Source organism: Arachis hypogaea, chromosome 4, assembly GCF_003086295.3.
Source record: "Arachis hypogaea cultivar Tifrunner chromosome 4, arahy.Tifrunner.gnm2.J5K5, whole genome shotgun sequence".
NCBI lineage: Eukaryota > Viridiplantae > Streptophyta > Magnoliopsida > Fabales > Fabaceae > Arachis > Arachis hypogaea.
In genome coordinates, this window is record NC_092039.1 from 70600269 (window position 1) to 70617702 (window position 17434).

General features: G+C 39.0%; 1 non-coding gene across 1 annotated transcript; it reads right to left on the reverse strand.

Annotated features, from left to right (window-relative positions):
• Nucleotides 1-12091: 12091 nt before the first annotated feature.
• Nucleotides 12092-12195, reverse strand: LOC112799194 (small nucleolar RNA R71). Its single transcript, XR_003200770.1, has one exon. It is a non-coding gene; the product is annotated as a small nucleolar RNA R71 (small nucleolar RNA).
• Between the last annotated feature and the right edge of the window lie 5239 nt (nucleotides 12196-17434).

Sequence of the window (17434 nt, forward strand, 5' to 3'; positions counted from 1 at the left end):
CGGCAAGTGTACCGGGTCGCATCAAGTAATAATAACTCACAAGAGTGAGGTCGATCCCACAGGGATTGATGGATCAAGCAATTTTAGTGGGTGATTAGTTTAGTCAAGCTAACATTGGTGAGTGAGAATTGTTGCAGCAGAAAGTAAATTGCAGGAATGATAAAGTTGCAGAATGTAAATGGCAGGAAACTTAAAGAACAAGAAAGTAAAATAGCTGAAACTTAAATTGCAAGAATTCTAAATTGCATCAAATGTAAAGGGGGCTGGGGTGCTGGAAATTAAATGAGAGCAGCACTTAGAATAATTGCAGAAAGCTTAACTTGCAGGAAAGTAAATTAGGATCATGAACAGAAATGTAAAATGAAGAACAAGTGCAGAAGAATTAAATTGCTTGAAAGTAAATTGAAAGCCAATGGAACAGTAAAAATAGAAGAGCAGCTAAGAACTCAACTCAATTGCAAAATAAAATTTAAGATCTCAGGGAATCAAAGAGACTAGAAAACAAGTCTAGATCTCACTTCCTTCCTTGATCCAACCAAGAACAATTGCAGATGGAAAGAAGATGAAAGCAGTAAAAAGAGTTTTGGTTCAAAACAAGAGAAATCCTTAATTCACTGAAATTTTACAGAAGAATAACAAGAGAAATCTTAGACCAAGAGGGAAACAGAATTCCTTCACTCTCAATCCCAGATTTAAGATAGAGAAAAAAAAATAAAGGAAAGAGTTGTCCTACAAAGATGAAAATGATGCCTTTATATAGGCTTTACAAAGTGAAAAATGAAAATGAATCTAAAACAAATTAAAAATAAAAAATCCTAATTTAATTGATTCATGTGCCTTTGAGTCATGTTGAGTGGGCTTTGCTTGCTTTGGATTTGAGGAGAAATGGGTTTGGTTGGCCTTGATTCAATTTGTTGAAGAATTGAATTAATGTGAATTTTGGTTGATTTTGGCCCATGTTGCTCCCAGGAGGCTGCCCTGCCCTTGTGGAGGGCAGGGCAGAAAATTGATGCATGGTGGTGCGAGTTGGTGCGGCCTTGGTGCATGTGGTGCGAGTCTGGCGCGAGTTTGGTGCGCCCTTGGTGCGCCAGAGGCTGCCCTGCCCGCGCCAAGGGCAGGGCAGAAAAGTTGGTGCTGCCAGGGTTGAGGAGTGCGCGCGTTGGTGCTGCCAAGGTTGAAAATTGGTGCGCCAGGAAGAAAATTGGTGCGCCAAGATGCGCGTTGGTGCGTGGGACACTGCCCTGCCCGCGCCAAGGGCAGGGCAGGAAGAGTTTGATGCGCCAGGGACGTTGGTGCACGCGGTTGGTGCTGCCAGGAACAAAATTTGGTGCGTGCGTTTTGCTTCTTGGTGCGCCACTTCAAATGCTGCCCTGCCCGCGCCAAGGGCAGGGCAGAGTTGCCATATTGCACGCCCGTGTTCGAACCTGGGCGGATACACACGCTTCATTAATTTTCTTGATTTCTTGGCACGGCAATGGGTCTTAGAGCTTGGCTTCCTCATGGTTCTTTGTTCGAACCTTGTGGCATGCATGGGATATATTTTTTTGTTGAATTTCTTCCTTGTAGAGCCCGATTCTGCCCTCCACAAGGGCAGGGCAATGTTCTCCTTCTCTTGGCTCCAAGGCACCATTTTGTGCTCTGCCCTTGTAGTGGGCATGGCAGAGTTGCCTTCCTTGGCTTGGTCACCTAATGTTGCTCTCCTAGAGGGCATTCTGCCCTTGTGGAGGGCAATGTTGCTTCCCTCATTAGTTGCGGCACGCTTCTCTCCTCTTTGGCCACGCTTTCCTTTTCTTGTGTTACGCTTCTTAGGCCACGCTTTTCATTTTCTTTTCTTTTCTTCACCTACAATAAACCAAACAACCACTCAAAGTATCACTAAATTCAAGAGGCTTATAAATCAATTAAAATTCAATCAAAATTAGCTTAAACCTCATGATTTAACATTAATTTCATGGTGGTTGCTTGATTTAGAGAAGTTATGCATTTTCACTCCAAATTACTTACTTAGGATGCAAGAAAGTGCATAAATGCTAACAAAACAAGTGAAATTAGCTTGAAAAATGGGTATATGATGACTTGTCATCACAACACCAAACTTAAACCTTGCTTGTCCCCAAGCAAGAAAAGAATCATGCAATAGAAATTGACAATCCAAGTTAAGAAGAGTAGCAAGTTAATGTTCATGGCAAGCTAGTTTTCTATGCATGCTACAATTACAAAAGAGATGTAAATGATTGATGCTTCTATCTAGCTTATTTTATGAAATCTTTTTCTTATAATTCTTCCTTGAAACAAGCTTTTGATTTTTTTTTCTTTTTTTTTTTAGCTTCTCCTTTTGGGTGCTTTGCCCCATGAGTAAATAACAAAGCTACGACTTCTAAATGCTTTGTTTTCAAGTATTACCACTTGATACATAAGCACCACAAGCATTTAATTAGAGGACTTCATTAAGCTCATTTTTTCTTTTCTTTTCTTGACTCTCTAATCATTGATGCTCAGAGCCTTGAGCTTTGAGGGAGTGCTTTTGCACTTGAGCCTAGCCTTGACTTCTAAGTGTTTTGTTTTCAAGCATTTGGCTTGATACATAAACACCACAAGCACTTAGCAAATAAATTACCATTTGTACTCAGAGCCTTCAGCTTTCTCATTCCTTCCCTTTTTCTTTTCTTGCTTTAATTATATTTACTTCTTCAAGGTTTTCATGATTTTAAAAGATTTCACAAAATGTACTAGATGAAAGACTTCAATTAAATAAAATCCAATGCAATTGAGCAACAATTAATCATACTAGCTTTCCAATACTTGTATGCACATGCTAAAATCTTCTTTACTGCCTTGTTTGTTTATGATCATGATGCTTTACTGCTTTTGAATTCACAGGATTCAAGTTGGTAGTTATAATGTCACAGCACCATGTTTCAATCAAAATTCAAGCTATGCTTAGTCATACCACACATGCATACAGAGAATATAAAGACAATCATGCAATTTAAAGTGCTGGAAACAAAAGAGAGGAAAAGGAACTTTACAACCTTGTAGTTCATCTTCATTATTGTTGTCCTTTTTCTCCAATTCTTCCCTTTCCCTTGCCAACTTAGAGTGCTTGCTCATCCTCAAGCAACAATTAGAACAATGGCTATGGGGCTAAGATGGATCATGAATGTCTTACACAATGAAATGTTAGTAGCACATGTGTTTTAAGCAAGCAAAATTAAAGATAACAATCAAGGCACAAGAGACAAAGACATTTTGATTGCAAACATAAGAGGGTGTGCATGATACATTGCAAAAAAAAATAAGTGGCACACCAAACTTAGTGTGACACTTTCACTTGAAATTAATGCAAGTATCTAGTAAGCATTGGAACCAAATTTTGTTGCATAGCAACACCAAACTTAGAATGCAACCATATGTCAATTTATTTGAACTAAAACTAAACAAAAGAAACTGTTATTTTGTTGAACACAATCACCAAGTGAAGAATCTATCATGAGTAATGATGTTTGGGTGATGTATTAACAAACACAGTTAATAAAAGAAAGCATTAAAAACAAGGAAATGACTAAAACAATCAAGAAAACTAAAATTGTCTAACTAAAAAAAATAACACTGCAGCGGCATTATGGTTATGTAAACAAGTGGTGTTGCTTGAATGAATTGCATAGAAAAATAAATGGCACACCAAACTTAGAATCTTGGTGCGTCACTTTCATTTTTGATTTGATGCAATCATCCAAAAAGATTGAAAATGTGTTGCATGGCAACACCAAACTTAGAATGTAACCATATGCCCATTTATTGAATTTAAACAAAGTAAAAAAACGAAAACAAAGCAGAGAAGAAATTATACCTACGGTTGGGTTACCTCCCAACAAGTGCTCTTTTAGTGTCATTAGCTTGACATGTTGTTCTTCACTTTCTTCCTCTTCTTCCAATTGGTTAAGAGGAATGACTTCAAGGGGGGAAGTTTCAGCTCTTGTCCCCTTTCTTGGTTTCCTCTCAGCAAGCTTCCTTGTGAAATTGGCTTGATTAATCTTGCTTGCTGGATCAGGGGGAGGATTGTTTGCAGTTGACCTTCTCTTGAATGTTGTCCTTGGTATCTTGGTTACAATCCTCTTCTTGGTGCTTTTGTTAATTGCCTTCACTTCTTGGATGTCAAGACATGGTTGTTGTGTGATTATTGGAGTGATTTCTTCATTAAGAGCCTCTTCAATTGGTGGTTCCATGAATCCTTCTTCTATGCAACTCTCTGCTTCAATTGAGTGTGACTTCTCTTGAGTGTCTTCCTCACTTTCTTGATCCTCCACTTCTTCCCTTGTCACCTCAAGTGCAGTTTCATTTTCAACCACCTCATTCTTCATTGAAAGTTCACTTGATGCAGTGGCCTCCTTATCTTGCTCTTCCACTTTCTCCTTCACATCCATCAATTGGCCTTCATTTTCCTTGCTCAGTGGTTCTACGCTCCTCCTTGTTTGCTCTAAGGGGCCATTCATCTTCTTGAAGATGATTTCTTTCCAGGATTGGGGTTGTGTGTATCTTTCCACGAGTTTTTTATGTATTTCAATGGCTTGAAGGTAATCCTCATCAGGTGGTTCAAGAGATGAAGGTTGAGAGTAATAATAATCAAGTGATGAAGAACTTTCAAATGAGAAACTGGGATGTGAGGGTGGATGCTCTTCCATTCTTTGGTGATACTTCCATCCACCATGAGGATAATGATATGAATCATTTTGTGGTGGTGGTTGGTATCCCATATGATTTTCTTGCTCATCTTGTGTCTCTGAAGCAAATCTCCATGAATTGGAGTGCTCAGAATCTGTATCTTCTTGGTGATATTCCCAACCATCATTAGAATAATGACTTGAATCATATTGTGATGGTGGGCAATATCCTATGAAGTTTGGTTGATTAAAAGATGAGGTGAACTCCATTTGAATTTTGTAGAACACAACACCAATGAAAATTGAAATTACTCATATCAGATATGAGTTTTGCTTAGTGAGGCAAAAACACAAACACATTGGTTTCAACTTAGAACAGAGAACAAAAACAAAGAAAATGCTTGATCTAGACTTCTCACCCACTTAATCATTGTTGATCTAATCAATCCCCGGCAACGGCGCCAAAAACTTGATGGTGTTTTGCGGAAAACAAATTTTCCAACACACAAATTCAACCGGCAAGTGTACCGGGTCGCATCAAGTAATAATAACTCACAAGAGTGAGGTCGATCCCACAGGGATTGATGGATCAAGCAATTTTAGTGGGTGATTAGTTTAGTCAAGCTAACATTGGTGAGTGAGAATTGTTGCAGCAGAAAGTAAATTACAGGAATGATAAAGTTGCAGAATGTAAATGGCAGGAAACTTAAAGAACAAGAAAGTAAAATAGCTGAAACTTAAATTGCAAGAATTCTAAATTGCATCAAATGTAAAGGGGGCTGGGGTGCTGGAAATTAAATGAGAGCAGCACTTAGAATAATTGCAGAAAGCTTAACTTGCAGGAAAGTAAATTAGGATCATGAACAGAAATGTAAAATGAAGAACAAGTGCAGAAGAATTAAATTGCTTGAAAGTAAATTGAAAGCCAATGGAACAGTAAAAATAGAAGAGCAGCTAAGAACTCAACTCAATTGCAAAATAAAATTTAAGATCTCAGGGAATCAAAGAGACTAGAAAACAAGTCTAGATCTCACTCCCTTCCTTGATCCAACCAAGAACAATTGCAGATGGAAAGAAGATGAAAGCAGTAAAAAGAGTTTTGGTTCAAAACAAGAGAAATCCTTAATTCACTGAAATTTTACAGAAGAATAACAAGAGAAATCTTAGACCAAGAGGGAAATAGAATTCCTTCACTCTCAATCCCAGATTTAAGACAGAGAAAAAAAAATAAAGGAAAGAGCTGTCCTACAAAGATGAAAATGATGCCTTAATATAGGCTTTACAAAGTGAAAAATGAAAATGAATCTAAAACAAATTAAAAATAAAAAATCCTAATTTAATTGATTCATGTGCCTTTGAGTCATGTTGAGTGGGCTTTGCTTGCTTTGGATTTGAGGAGAAATGGGTTTGGTTGGCCTTGATTCAATTTGTTGAAGAATTGAATTAATGTGAATTTTGGTTGATTTTGGCCCATGTTGCTCCCAGGAGGCTGCCCTGCCCTGGTGGAGGGCAGGGCAGAAAATTGATGCATGGTGGTGCGAGTTGGTGCGGCCTTGGTGCATGTGGTGCGAGTCTGGCGCGAGTTTGGTGCGCCCTTGGTGCGCCAGAGGCTGCCCTGCCCGCGCCAAGAGCAGGGCAGAAAAGTTGGTGCTGCCAGGGTTGAGGAGTGCGCGCGTTGGTGCTGCCAAGGTTGAAAATTGGTGCGCCAGGAAGAAAATTGGTGCGCCAGGATGCGCGTTGGTGCGTGGGACGCTGCCCTGCCCGCGCCAAGGGCAGGGCAGGAAGAGTTTGATGCGCTAGGGACGTTGGTGCGCGCGGTTGGTGCTGCCAGGAACAAAATTTGGTGCGTGCGTTTTGCTTCTTGGTGCGCCACTTCAAATGCTGCCCTGCCCGCGCCAAGGGCAGGGCAGAGTTGCCATATTGCACGCCCGTGTTCGAACCTGGGCGGATACACACGCTTCATTAATTTTCTTGATTTCTTGGCACGGCAATGGGTCTTAGAGCTTGGCTTCCTCATGGTTCTTTGTTCGAACCTTGTGGCATGCATGGGATATATTTTTTTGTTGAATTTCTTCCTTGTAGAGCCCGATTCTGCCCTCCACAAGGGGAGGGCAATGTTCTCCTTCTCTTGGCTCCAAGGCACCATTTTGTGCTCTGCCCTTGTAGTGGGCATGGCAGAGTTGCCTTCCTTGGCTTGGTCTCCTAATGTTGCTCTCCTAGAGGGCATTCTGCCCTTGTGGAGGGCAATGTTGCTTCCCCCATTAGTTGCGGCACGCTTCTCTCCTCTGTGGCCACGCTTTCCTTTTCTTGTGTTACGCTTCTTAGGCCACGCTTTTCATTTTCTTTTCTTTTCTTCACCTACAATAAACCAAACAACCACTCAAAGTATCACTAAATTCAAGAGGCTTATAAATCAATTAAAATTCAATCAAAATTAGCTTAAACCTCATGATTTAACATTAATTTCATGGTGGTTGCTTGATTTAGAGAAGTTATGCATTTTCACTCCAAATCACTTACTTAGGATGCAAGAAAGTGCATAAATGCTAACAAAACAAGTGAAATTAGCTTGAAAAATGGGTATATGATGACTTGTCATCACAATGAAGGTGTCTCCACAATTATCTAAATACTACACTGTGAATCAGGTCCTTTCACTTGAACACCTAGAGATCATGAAAGAGGAGAATGGAAGGAAGTTCACAGTAAGAGGAGAAAAGCTGAGGCACTATGATTTTCAGCCCCCACGATCAAAGAATGAAGGATGTCAAGCTAATGACAATAACGAAGTGCTTGTTGGGAGGCAACCCAACCTGAGGTAGTGTTCTTTTCATAGCTTTTTCAATAAAAATGTTGAATAGTTGGTATGCATTGCAAGGAGCTAAGTTTGGTGTTGCACACCAAAACAATTTAAGCGGGAATGAAAGATTCTAAGTTTGGTGTTCCACCAAAATCTCATTTAAAAGCATATTCTCACCTCTTGCACAATGCTAGCTCCAAGCAATCAGACAAATTATTCAACCATTTAACTGCTTTCTAGCTTTAATTCCATAACCTTTAGCAAGGACACAAGGATTTCACATATGGTTAACTTGTTGCATCAGAGGCAGTGACAAGGGATTAAGTTTGGTGTTCCCACACCAAAATAAATCCAAAAGACACACTCAAGTCATGCATACTAACCATTCACTTAAGGGCTTGAGAAGCAAGCAACTTTTGAGAATTATGCAGGAAACTAGCCAACATTTGAAGACAATTTGCATTATGACTCAAAAGGGAGGCAACAGGAGGAAGAATGAAAAGCTACAACTCAAAAGGTTGTATTTACACTTGATCCTTGTTGTTGTGAAATGTTTTAATTTAGGAATTCTTGTATGTCTAGCTAAAGTGTTCATCTAGTTGCAAGTGAAGTTGTTTGATTAAGTATACTGATCTGCATAATGCTTGTCATTCATCATTTAATTTTGAATTTTGTTTTATTTCCTATATGCTTGAATAAAAGAGAGATATTTGAATTAAGAAGTAAATATCCAATGTTGCATAAGTTATAATGGAAGTCAGTGGTGGTAATTTTTGATTTAATGTATAACTCATGAAATAAATGCTGCATAATGTCATTTCCATTGAAGTGCGAACTAGCTTGTTGTCATAAAGGCTTATATAAGTCATGATCCCATGAGAAAAAAATAAAACAGAAAGAAAAGGAAGAAGAAAAAGCCAAAAGTGGCAAAGAAAAACAAAGAATAAGGCTAGGCACCAATAGCTTGGACCCTAGGACACATTCCTGTGGTGCTTTTGTGCTAAGATATGCTTGGGCAAGTAGGTTCTGAGGAGTATTTCAAAACATGGCCACTTAGATCAACTGATTTGGGATTGCCAACTGAAAGCCCATAATAAAGAGCAACCTAGTTACAAAGCATTTAGTTATCCAAAGAGATGGTGGGCATCAATGATCCTAGGAAGAAAAAAGTGAGCCATGTGTCTGTGGTGAAGAAATGTTGGGCAAAAATAAAGTCAAAGGCTGCTGCAACATTTGCCACCAAGCCTTCAATGAACAATAAGCTTTTAAGCAAAACAAAGAAAGAAAAGTTAGCAAGGGAACAAGCATAAATGAAGCCTTGTAGCAGCAAGTCTAGTAAGCCTTTAAGGGAACACCTCTTATGTAATAGCAAACAATAACTGAGTTATCATTGTCTGCATAAAAACTCCATGAACCAAGTTCAAATTATATGCCTAATAAGGATATGCATGCTTCTCTTCTTCATTTCATTCCTTCTTATGTTTGATGCTTGCTTGGGGACAAGCAAGATTTAAGTTTGGTGTTGTGATGACAAGTCATCATATACCTATTTTTCAAGCTAATTTCACTTGTTTCACTAGTTTTTATGCACTTTCTTGCATTATAAGTAAGTAATTTAGAGTGGAATTGCATGGTTTATTTGAATCAATCAACCACCCTTTAATTGATGCTAAATCATGAGGTTCAAGCTAAATTTAATTGATATTTGAATGATTTATGAACCTTGTGAATTTGGTGATACTTTGATTGGTTGTTTTGATTAATTGTAGGTGAAGAAAAGAAGAAGATAAGAAAGTGTGGCTTAAGAAGCGTGACTCAATGAAGAAGAAAGTGTGACAAAGAAAATGAGAAAGGTTAAACTAGAACTTAAACTACCAAGCCATAGAATGCTGGGAAGTGGCGTTTAAGCTCCAGTTTAAGCTTAAACTGGAGCTTAAACGCTTAAACTGGAGCTTAAACGCCAAAATCATGAAGGCTGAGAAGAGCTGAAACTGGCATTTAACCTCCAGTTTAACCTTAAACTGGAAGTTAAACGCCAGAAATGAGAAATGCACCAGGGAGCATTCCCACGTTTAAGCTCCAGTTTAACCTTAAACTGGAGCTTAAACGTGTTCGACTATTTTTCTACTCCAGGGTTTGCTTTCTCATTTCCACGTTTAAGCTCCAGTTTAAGGTTAAACTGGAGCTTAAACGTGTTCGACATTTCACACTCCTGGGTTGCTTTCTTCATTCCCACGTTTAAGCTCCAGTTTAAGGTTAAACTGGAGCTTAAACGTGTTCGACATTTCACCCTCCAGGAAGCATTTCCACGTTTAAGCTCCAGTTTAACCTTAAACTGGAGCTTAAACGTGTTCGACCCAATTTCTCCTCCAGGGTTGCTTTCTTCATTTCCACGTTTAAGCTTCAGTTTAACCTTAAACTGAAGCTTAAACGTGTTCGACATTTCACACTCCGTGTTTGCTTTCTTCCATTTCCACGTTTAAGCTTCAGTTTAACCTTAAACTGAAGCTTAAACTGCAACTTAAACGCCACTTTTTGAAAGGGTTTCTGGGCCAAAGATATTGCAGTTTAAGTTAGGATTTGAGCACAAACATTGACTTAAACATAATCTGGTATGAAACCCAATTGAATATCATGGTTTATGGGATTGGGCCTGAAGAATTGATGAGTCTGGAATTTCAATTTGTTGAGTCATGTGTCATTACTTGTTTATCACTAAGTTTGCTCAATGAATGTTATAGAATTGGATCAGCAGCCTCATCAGGATTATGGATCATAAACCCAAAGTAAAAGGAAATCAAGGAAAGGCCTCAAAGTCCAAGAAACACAACAGAAGCTCAATTTAGAAAGTGTATAAATAGGATAGAATTTAAGTTAGAAAGGACTTTTACTTTTGGATCATTTATTTTTGCTAGTTTTGATACTTTTTGTAATTGAATTCAGAGCTATGACTCACTAAACCCCTTTCATTGGGTTAGGGAGCTCTATTGTAATTCAATGAATCAATAATAGTTTTTACCTTCTTCTTCAACCTTTTCTCTTGAATTTTGTTAGAAAGCTTCTCGATCTAATTCCATTGGTTAGTTGTCTTGGAAAAGAAACTATCCATAATTGGAATCCTTCGGAACCTTGGGAAAGGAATGGAGGATTCATGCTAGAGAAGCTTTCTCACAGTGAATTGGATTGGGGTTTGGATGGATATTGTGACATGTAATCCTACCAAATTGTGGTTCATGAAACTGTGTGGTATAATCAGTGATCGAGCATCATCTCTTCTTATGAACATTTAAACCAAGGGATTGGGAATTTGTTTGTTTTTAGAGAGAATTGGTGAGCCAAGGGATTGGGATCCAATCATATAAGATTGCCAAGCAAAATTCAATGAATGCATTGGTTGAGGAAGGGATAAAAATGTTTTGATTCGGAGATCTCAATATCTCCTAAAACCCAATGAATTCCCCATTTCTGATCTACCACTTTCTCTTTATATTCTACAATTAAATTCATGCAATCACCCCCATCCCTTTTTAGTTTCAGCAATTTAGCTTCTCGCTCTTTAATTCATGCAATTTAACATTCCGCAATTCTCATCTAAATCTTGATTCCGCTCAACTAGAACACACTTCTAATCCGAATTGCTCATTCAACCAATCCTTGTGGGATTCGACCTCACTCTATTGTGAGTTTTTACTTGACGATAACCGGTGCACTTGCCAGAAGGAATTTTCACCGATCGTGCAATTTCCTAAAATCCTAGTTATCAAGTTTATGGCGCCGTTGCCGGGGATTGGTTTTCGATTGACAATTCTCAAATTGGAAGTTAACTAGATAGAGCATTTTTCTTGTTTTGTTAATTCAGTTCAAGTTACTTGTTGAATTTTAATTTTTGCACTCTGTTACTTACTTTCTTTCTTTATGCCTTTAAATTCAAGCAACTAACTCACTGACCCACTAACTATTTGAATTAATTCCTCAACTGCTCTAACCATACTCTTCCATTAACCAAGAGTATTTCACTTGTTTGTTGCCTGTGCTGTGTTCTTGTATGACAGGTAGGAGAGGAGAGACATCAACTCATCCATATACCGAACCAGAGAGGACCTTTCATAAACTTAGAAGGGAAGCAAGAGGGAAGAGAGTACTGGGAGAAGAAGAATCTGAAGGAGAATCTGAGGACAATTTTGAGGAAGCTCTAGATCTCAACATGGATAGAGAAGTTCACAACCATGAGAAAGCTGATGGAAACAATGCCATTCCCGAGAGGAGGGTTCTTGGTTCATACATAAACCTAACCTCTGGGAATTGTGGTAGCAGCATTCAGAAACCACCCATTCAGGCCAACAATTTTGAACTCAAACCACAGTTAATATCACTGGTGGAGAATCATTGTTCATTTGGTGGGAGTGCTAATGAAGATCCAAACCAACATCTCACAAAATTCCTGAGAATTTGCGACACTGTGAAGTCCAATGGAGTCCAGGAAGATGCCTATAAACTGCTCTTGTTCCCATTTTCACTTAGGGACAAGGCAGCTAAGTGGCTGGAATCATTCCCAAGGGGGAGCCTAACAACCTGGGATGAGGTGGAAAGCAAGTTTCTGGCACGTTTCTACCCCCCACAAAAGGTCAATAGGCTTCGATCTGAGGTTTAGACTTTTAGACAACAAGATGGTGAAACTCTCTACGAGGCATGGGAGAGGTTCAAGGATTTGACAAGGAAGTGCCCACCAGACATGTTCCATGACTGGGTGCAATTGCATATTTTCTATGATGGACTTTCTTATGAATCAAGGAAGGCTGTAGACCATTCATCAGGAGGTTCATTGAACAGGAAGAAGACTGTGGAAGAAGCCATTGAAGTGATTGAGACAGTGGCTGAGAATGAGTACTACTATGCTTCAGAGAGACACAACACTAAGGGAGTCATGGCGCTGAACCATGTTGATACAATTCTAGTCCAAAACAAGGTGTTTGCCAAGCAACTAGCAGAGCTCACCAGGAAATTAGAAACAAATAAAGTGGCTGCAATACACACACAAGATCAAGAGGAAGTAAGCATTGAAGGAGGTGATTGGGAAGAGGCCAACTATGTGGGAAATCAACAAAGGCAACCATATGATCCACATTCCAACACTTACAACCCAGGCTGGAAAAACCACCCAAACTTTGGGTGGGGAAACCAGCAAACCCAACCACAAAACCACAAACCTTACAACCCCAACCAACATAACAATTTCACATACCAAAACTCCAACCAAAGATCATACCAAGCCACACAAAACACTTACTCCCAACCACCATATCATGGCCAAGATAATCAACCTGCCCAACCTAATCCAAACCAACAATTTCAAGATCAATTAAACAGGATAGAAGGAATGCTTGCAAACATGGGTCAGGACATAAGTGAGTTGAAAAGCTTTAGGGATGATGTGAGATCTACCTTAAGGAACCATGGTGAAAAACTCAAGAGGATGGAGTCTCGAGTAGGAGAGCTATCTCAACAGGCCCCCAAGTCAACTGCAGTGTTCCCTAGTGACACAGAAAAGAATCCTAAAGGGGAACAAAAGGGAGTGAAATGGGAAGAATGCAAGGCCATCACCATATTGAAGGAAGTCTCAGAAGAAGAAGGAATCAGACCCTCAGAACAGGAGCCAGAAATCTTGAAGGAAGGTGTGGAAGAAGCTAAGCAGGAAAGTGAAACTGAGCAAGCCAAGGAACTGCAAAATAAAGGCATGCTGGAAACATACCAACCAAAAGCACCATTTCCTCAGAGGTTAGGAGGAGGTGAAAAAGGGAAAACATATTCAAGGTTTTTAGAGACATTTAAGTCTCTCCATATCAATATTCCCTTTTTTGAGATTCTCCAGCAGATGCCTACACATATCAAGTATTTGAAGGAATTACTGAGCAAGAAAAGAGTTTTGAAGGGAGGACAAACTGTAATAATGAACAAAGAATGCAGTGCCCTCATCAAGAAGGACATAGTCTCTAAGAAAACAGACCCAGGAAGTTTTCGTATCCCCTGCATCATAGGGGAAACAAAAATTGACAGAGGATTCTGTGATCTAGGAGCTAGCATAAATGTGATGCCTCTGACTCTTATGAAGAGGCTACAACTGAATGAGGTGAGATCCACTGATGTAATCATACAACTGGCTGACAAAACTCAGAAGCAAGCTGAAGGGGTAGTTGAGAATGTGCTGGTGAAAGTGGGAAATTATTTCTTCCCCACAGACTTTGTCATTTTGGATATGGAGGAAAGCTACCTACACCCTATCATTCTGGGAAGGCCATTTCTAGCCACTGCTAGAGCGCTCATAGATGTAGAACAAGGAGAGATAATTTTGAGAATACATGATGAACAGCTCATTTTCCATGTTTTCAAACCTGCATCTGAGCCTGAACCAGAACCTGAAAAGCCTAAGGATGATAGTAGCCATCTGTGTTTGGAGGAAAGCAATCCAGCAGCTGAAACTCTAAAACAGTCCTTGGAAGGCAAACAAGAATTGCAAGAGTTAAAGCCACAAGAATCAATTGAAACAGATCAGAAGGATCCTCCTGGCATAAGGGTCAATGAAGAAATCCTCAAGAGAGAGGGAAGAATTGTAAAGAAATTGCCAAGAGGGTGGAGAAAAAAGAAAGTTCCCACTGAAGGTTTCTCTCCGGGAGATAAAGTGATATCAAGTCATTATCTGCCAATCCCACCTGGCCTCAAGACCATTCCTTCCCAGCTCCCTCAAGTGTTCACAATTAGGAAAGTTTTTCTATGGAACATTTGGAAATCATGAAGGAATCAAATGGGGACGTTTTCATAATGAGAGGAGAGGACATCAAGCACTACAATCCACCCTAACAAGGGACAACCGTCAAGCTAGTGACGTTAAAGAAGCGCTTGTTGGGAGGCAACCCAACCTGAGGTAATACTCCTTTGCTGTTTCTTTCATTTGTTTCAATAAAAAGGTGAAGTAGTTTCTGTGCATTGCAAAGAATTAAGTTTGGTGTTTCACACCAAACAATGAATTCGTGGATCAATAATTCAAAGGGGAATGTGTGACTCTAAGTTTGGTGTTCCACCATACGGATCAACTGAACACAACAACCTTTGAATTATATGAAAGGAATAACCATTCTAAGCAATCACAGAAATGCTTAAAATCCTTAGCAGCAACTTCATTCCAAGGAGAATTCAAGGATTCAAAGAGCAGAGGAGTAAGTAGGAGACTAAGTTTGGTGTTCACACACCAACTTAAGACTCAGACACTTGCCCATACATAGTTGAGCTAACCACTCAAGTGCTTGAGAAGCAAGCAACTTCATCACTCTTTGCAGGAAAGGAAACAAGGATCTTAGAAAGAACATGAAGCAACAACTAAGAGAAGAAGGAGAAATCAAATTGTTTCCTGGCAACAAAGAGAAAACAAGAAATTTCACAAGGTGGTGTTGTTCCTTGACTATTCTTTAAAAGGCAAACAAAAGCATGCTTGTTCTGGTTTAAACTGTAATTGTTGAATCTTTCTGGAATGTGAAGTTTTAGTATGAGTGTTGATTTACTGCTTTGAATAAAGTGAATGCCTAGATGTTTGGATATAACTTCACCTTCTTAAACAAATGCTTGCCATGCTTGTTCTGTTTCCAAAAATAAAAGAAAAGTTTGAACAAAAGTAACTTGGCTCAATTAGTGACAAATCAAGTAGAATTAAGTGGTGGTATGCATGCTTGATTGTTTAGTCAGCTCATTGGAAATTGAGTGTAGAATTATCATTTTTGTATAGAAGTTGAATACTGTCTATGGATCTTGATGAATAAATGTCTTTGGCCATGAAAAAGAAAGAAAAAGAAGAAGAAAAAGCCACTGAAAAAGGGCAACCAAAAAGAAAAAGAATTGAGAAAATAAGCTAGGCACCAATGGTTTGAACTTCTGAGACAAATGCCTGTGGTGTTTATGTATTAAGGATATGCTTGGATGAATAGGTTCTGAGGAGTGTTTCAACACTTGGTAACTTGGGTTAACTAACCCGGGATTATCAACCAAAAGTCCATTATCAAGAGCAACCTAAATACAAAACATTTAGTCACACAAAGAGGTGCTGGGCACCAATATCTCAAGAAGAAATGTGAACTAAAATGCCTATAGTGGATATGTGTAGTGCACTGATAAGAAAAAGAAAATGCCAAAGGCTTGTGCAACACATGACACTGAGCAAACAAGGAGCAAAGGAGCTCTAAGAAAAAGAAAAACAAAGAAAGGAAAAGTGCCAAGGACATAAGAATAACAAGAGGCCATAGCAGTGTTTGATGGATGCAATGAAAAAGTGATAATCTTACCTGATAAGAATGAAAAAGTGATGCTGCAACTTTCTGCATAAAACCCTTCTGATGAACTTCAAATGCTTGCTAATATAGCCAATGTAATTGCTTTCTGTTTCATACTTTCTTCTCAAATAACTCAGGACTTGCTTAGGGACAAGCAAGTATTAAGTTTGGTGTTGTGATGCCAAGGCATCTTAGGCTAGTTTCACTAGCATTTTTCTGTTAGTTTTAGTTGTTTTATTCACTTTCTTGAGCTTAAAGTAACCAAGAATGGTTAAATGAATAACAAAGCAATGAACCATCCAAACAGTATGATTTTGATGCAAATTCCATGAGTTTTTAGTTATATTACTTGAATGCTATGCATGGAAGAATTCTCATGAAATTTTGCAAGACTTTGATGCAGTTGTTTGGATGATTTCAGGGAAGAAGAGGCTAGGCAAGGAAGCAACAAAATCAATAAAGGAAGCTTGAATATCACATGTGGAGTTTAAGTTCCAGTTTAAGCTTAAACTAGAACTTAAACTACCAAGCCATAGAATGCTGGGAAGTGGCGTTTAAGCTCCAGTTTAAGCTTAAACTAGAGCTTAAACGCCAAAATCATGAAGGCTGAGAAGAGCTGAAACTGGCGTTTAACCTCCAGTTTAACCTTAAACTGGAAGTTAAACGCCAGAAATGAGAAATGCACCAGGGAGCATTCCCACGTTTAAGCTCCAGTTTAACCTTAAACTGGAGCTTAAACGTGTTCGACTATTTTTCTACTCCAGGGTTTGCTTTCTCATTTCCACGTTTAAGCTCCAGTTTAAGGTTAAACTGGAGCTTAAACGTGTTCGACATTTCACACTCCTGGGTTGCTTTCTTCATTCCCACGTTTAAGCTCCAGTTTAAGGTTAAACTGGAGCTTAAACGTGTTCGACATTTCACCCTCCAGGAAGCATTTCCACGTTTAAGCTCCAGTTTAACCTTAAACTGGAGCTTAAACGTGTTCGACCCAATTTCTCCTCCAGGGTTGCTTTCTTCATTTCCACGTTTAAGCTTCAGTTTAACCTTAAACTGAAGCTTAAACGTGTTCGACATTTCACACTCCGTGTTTGCTTTCTTCCATTTCCACGTTTAAGCTTCAGTTTAACCTTAAACTGAAGCTTAAACTGCAACTTAAACGCCACTTTTTGAAAGGGTTTCTGGGCCAAAGATATTGCAGTTTAAGTTAGGATTTGAGCACAAACATTGACTTAAACATAATCTGGTATGAAACCCAATTGAATATCATGGTTTATGGGATTGGGCCTGAAGAATTGATGAGTCTGGAATTTCAATTTGTTGAGTCATGTGTCATTACTTGTTTATCACTAAGTTTGCTCAATGAATGTTATAGAATTGGATCAGCAGCCTCATCAGGATTATGGATCATAAACCCAAAGTAAAAGGAAATCAAGGAAAGGCCTCAAAGTCCAAGAAACACAACAGAAGCTCAATTTAGAAAGTGTATAAATAGGATAGAATTTAAGTTAGAAAGGACTTTTACTTTTGGATCATTTATTTTTGCTAGTTTTGATACTTTTTGTAATTGAATTCAGAGCTATGACTCACTAAACCCCTTTCATTGGGTTAGGGAGCTCTATTGTAATTCAATGAATCAATAATAGTTTTTACCTTCTTCT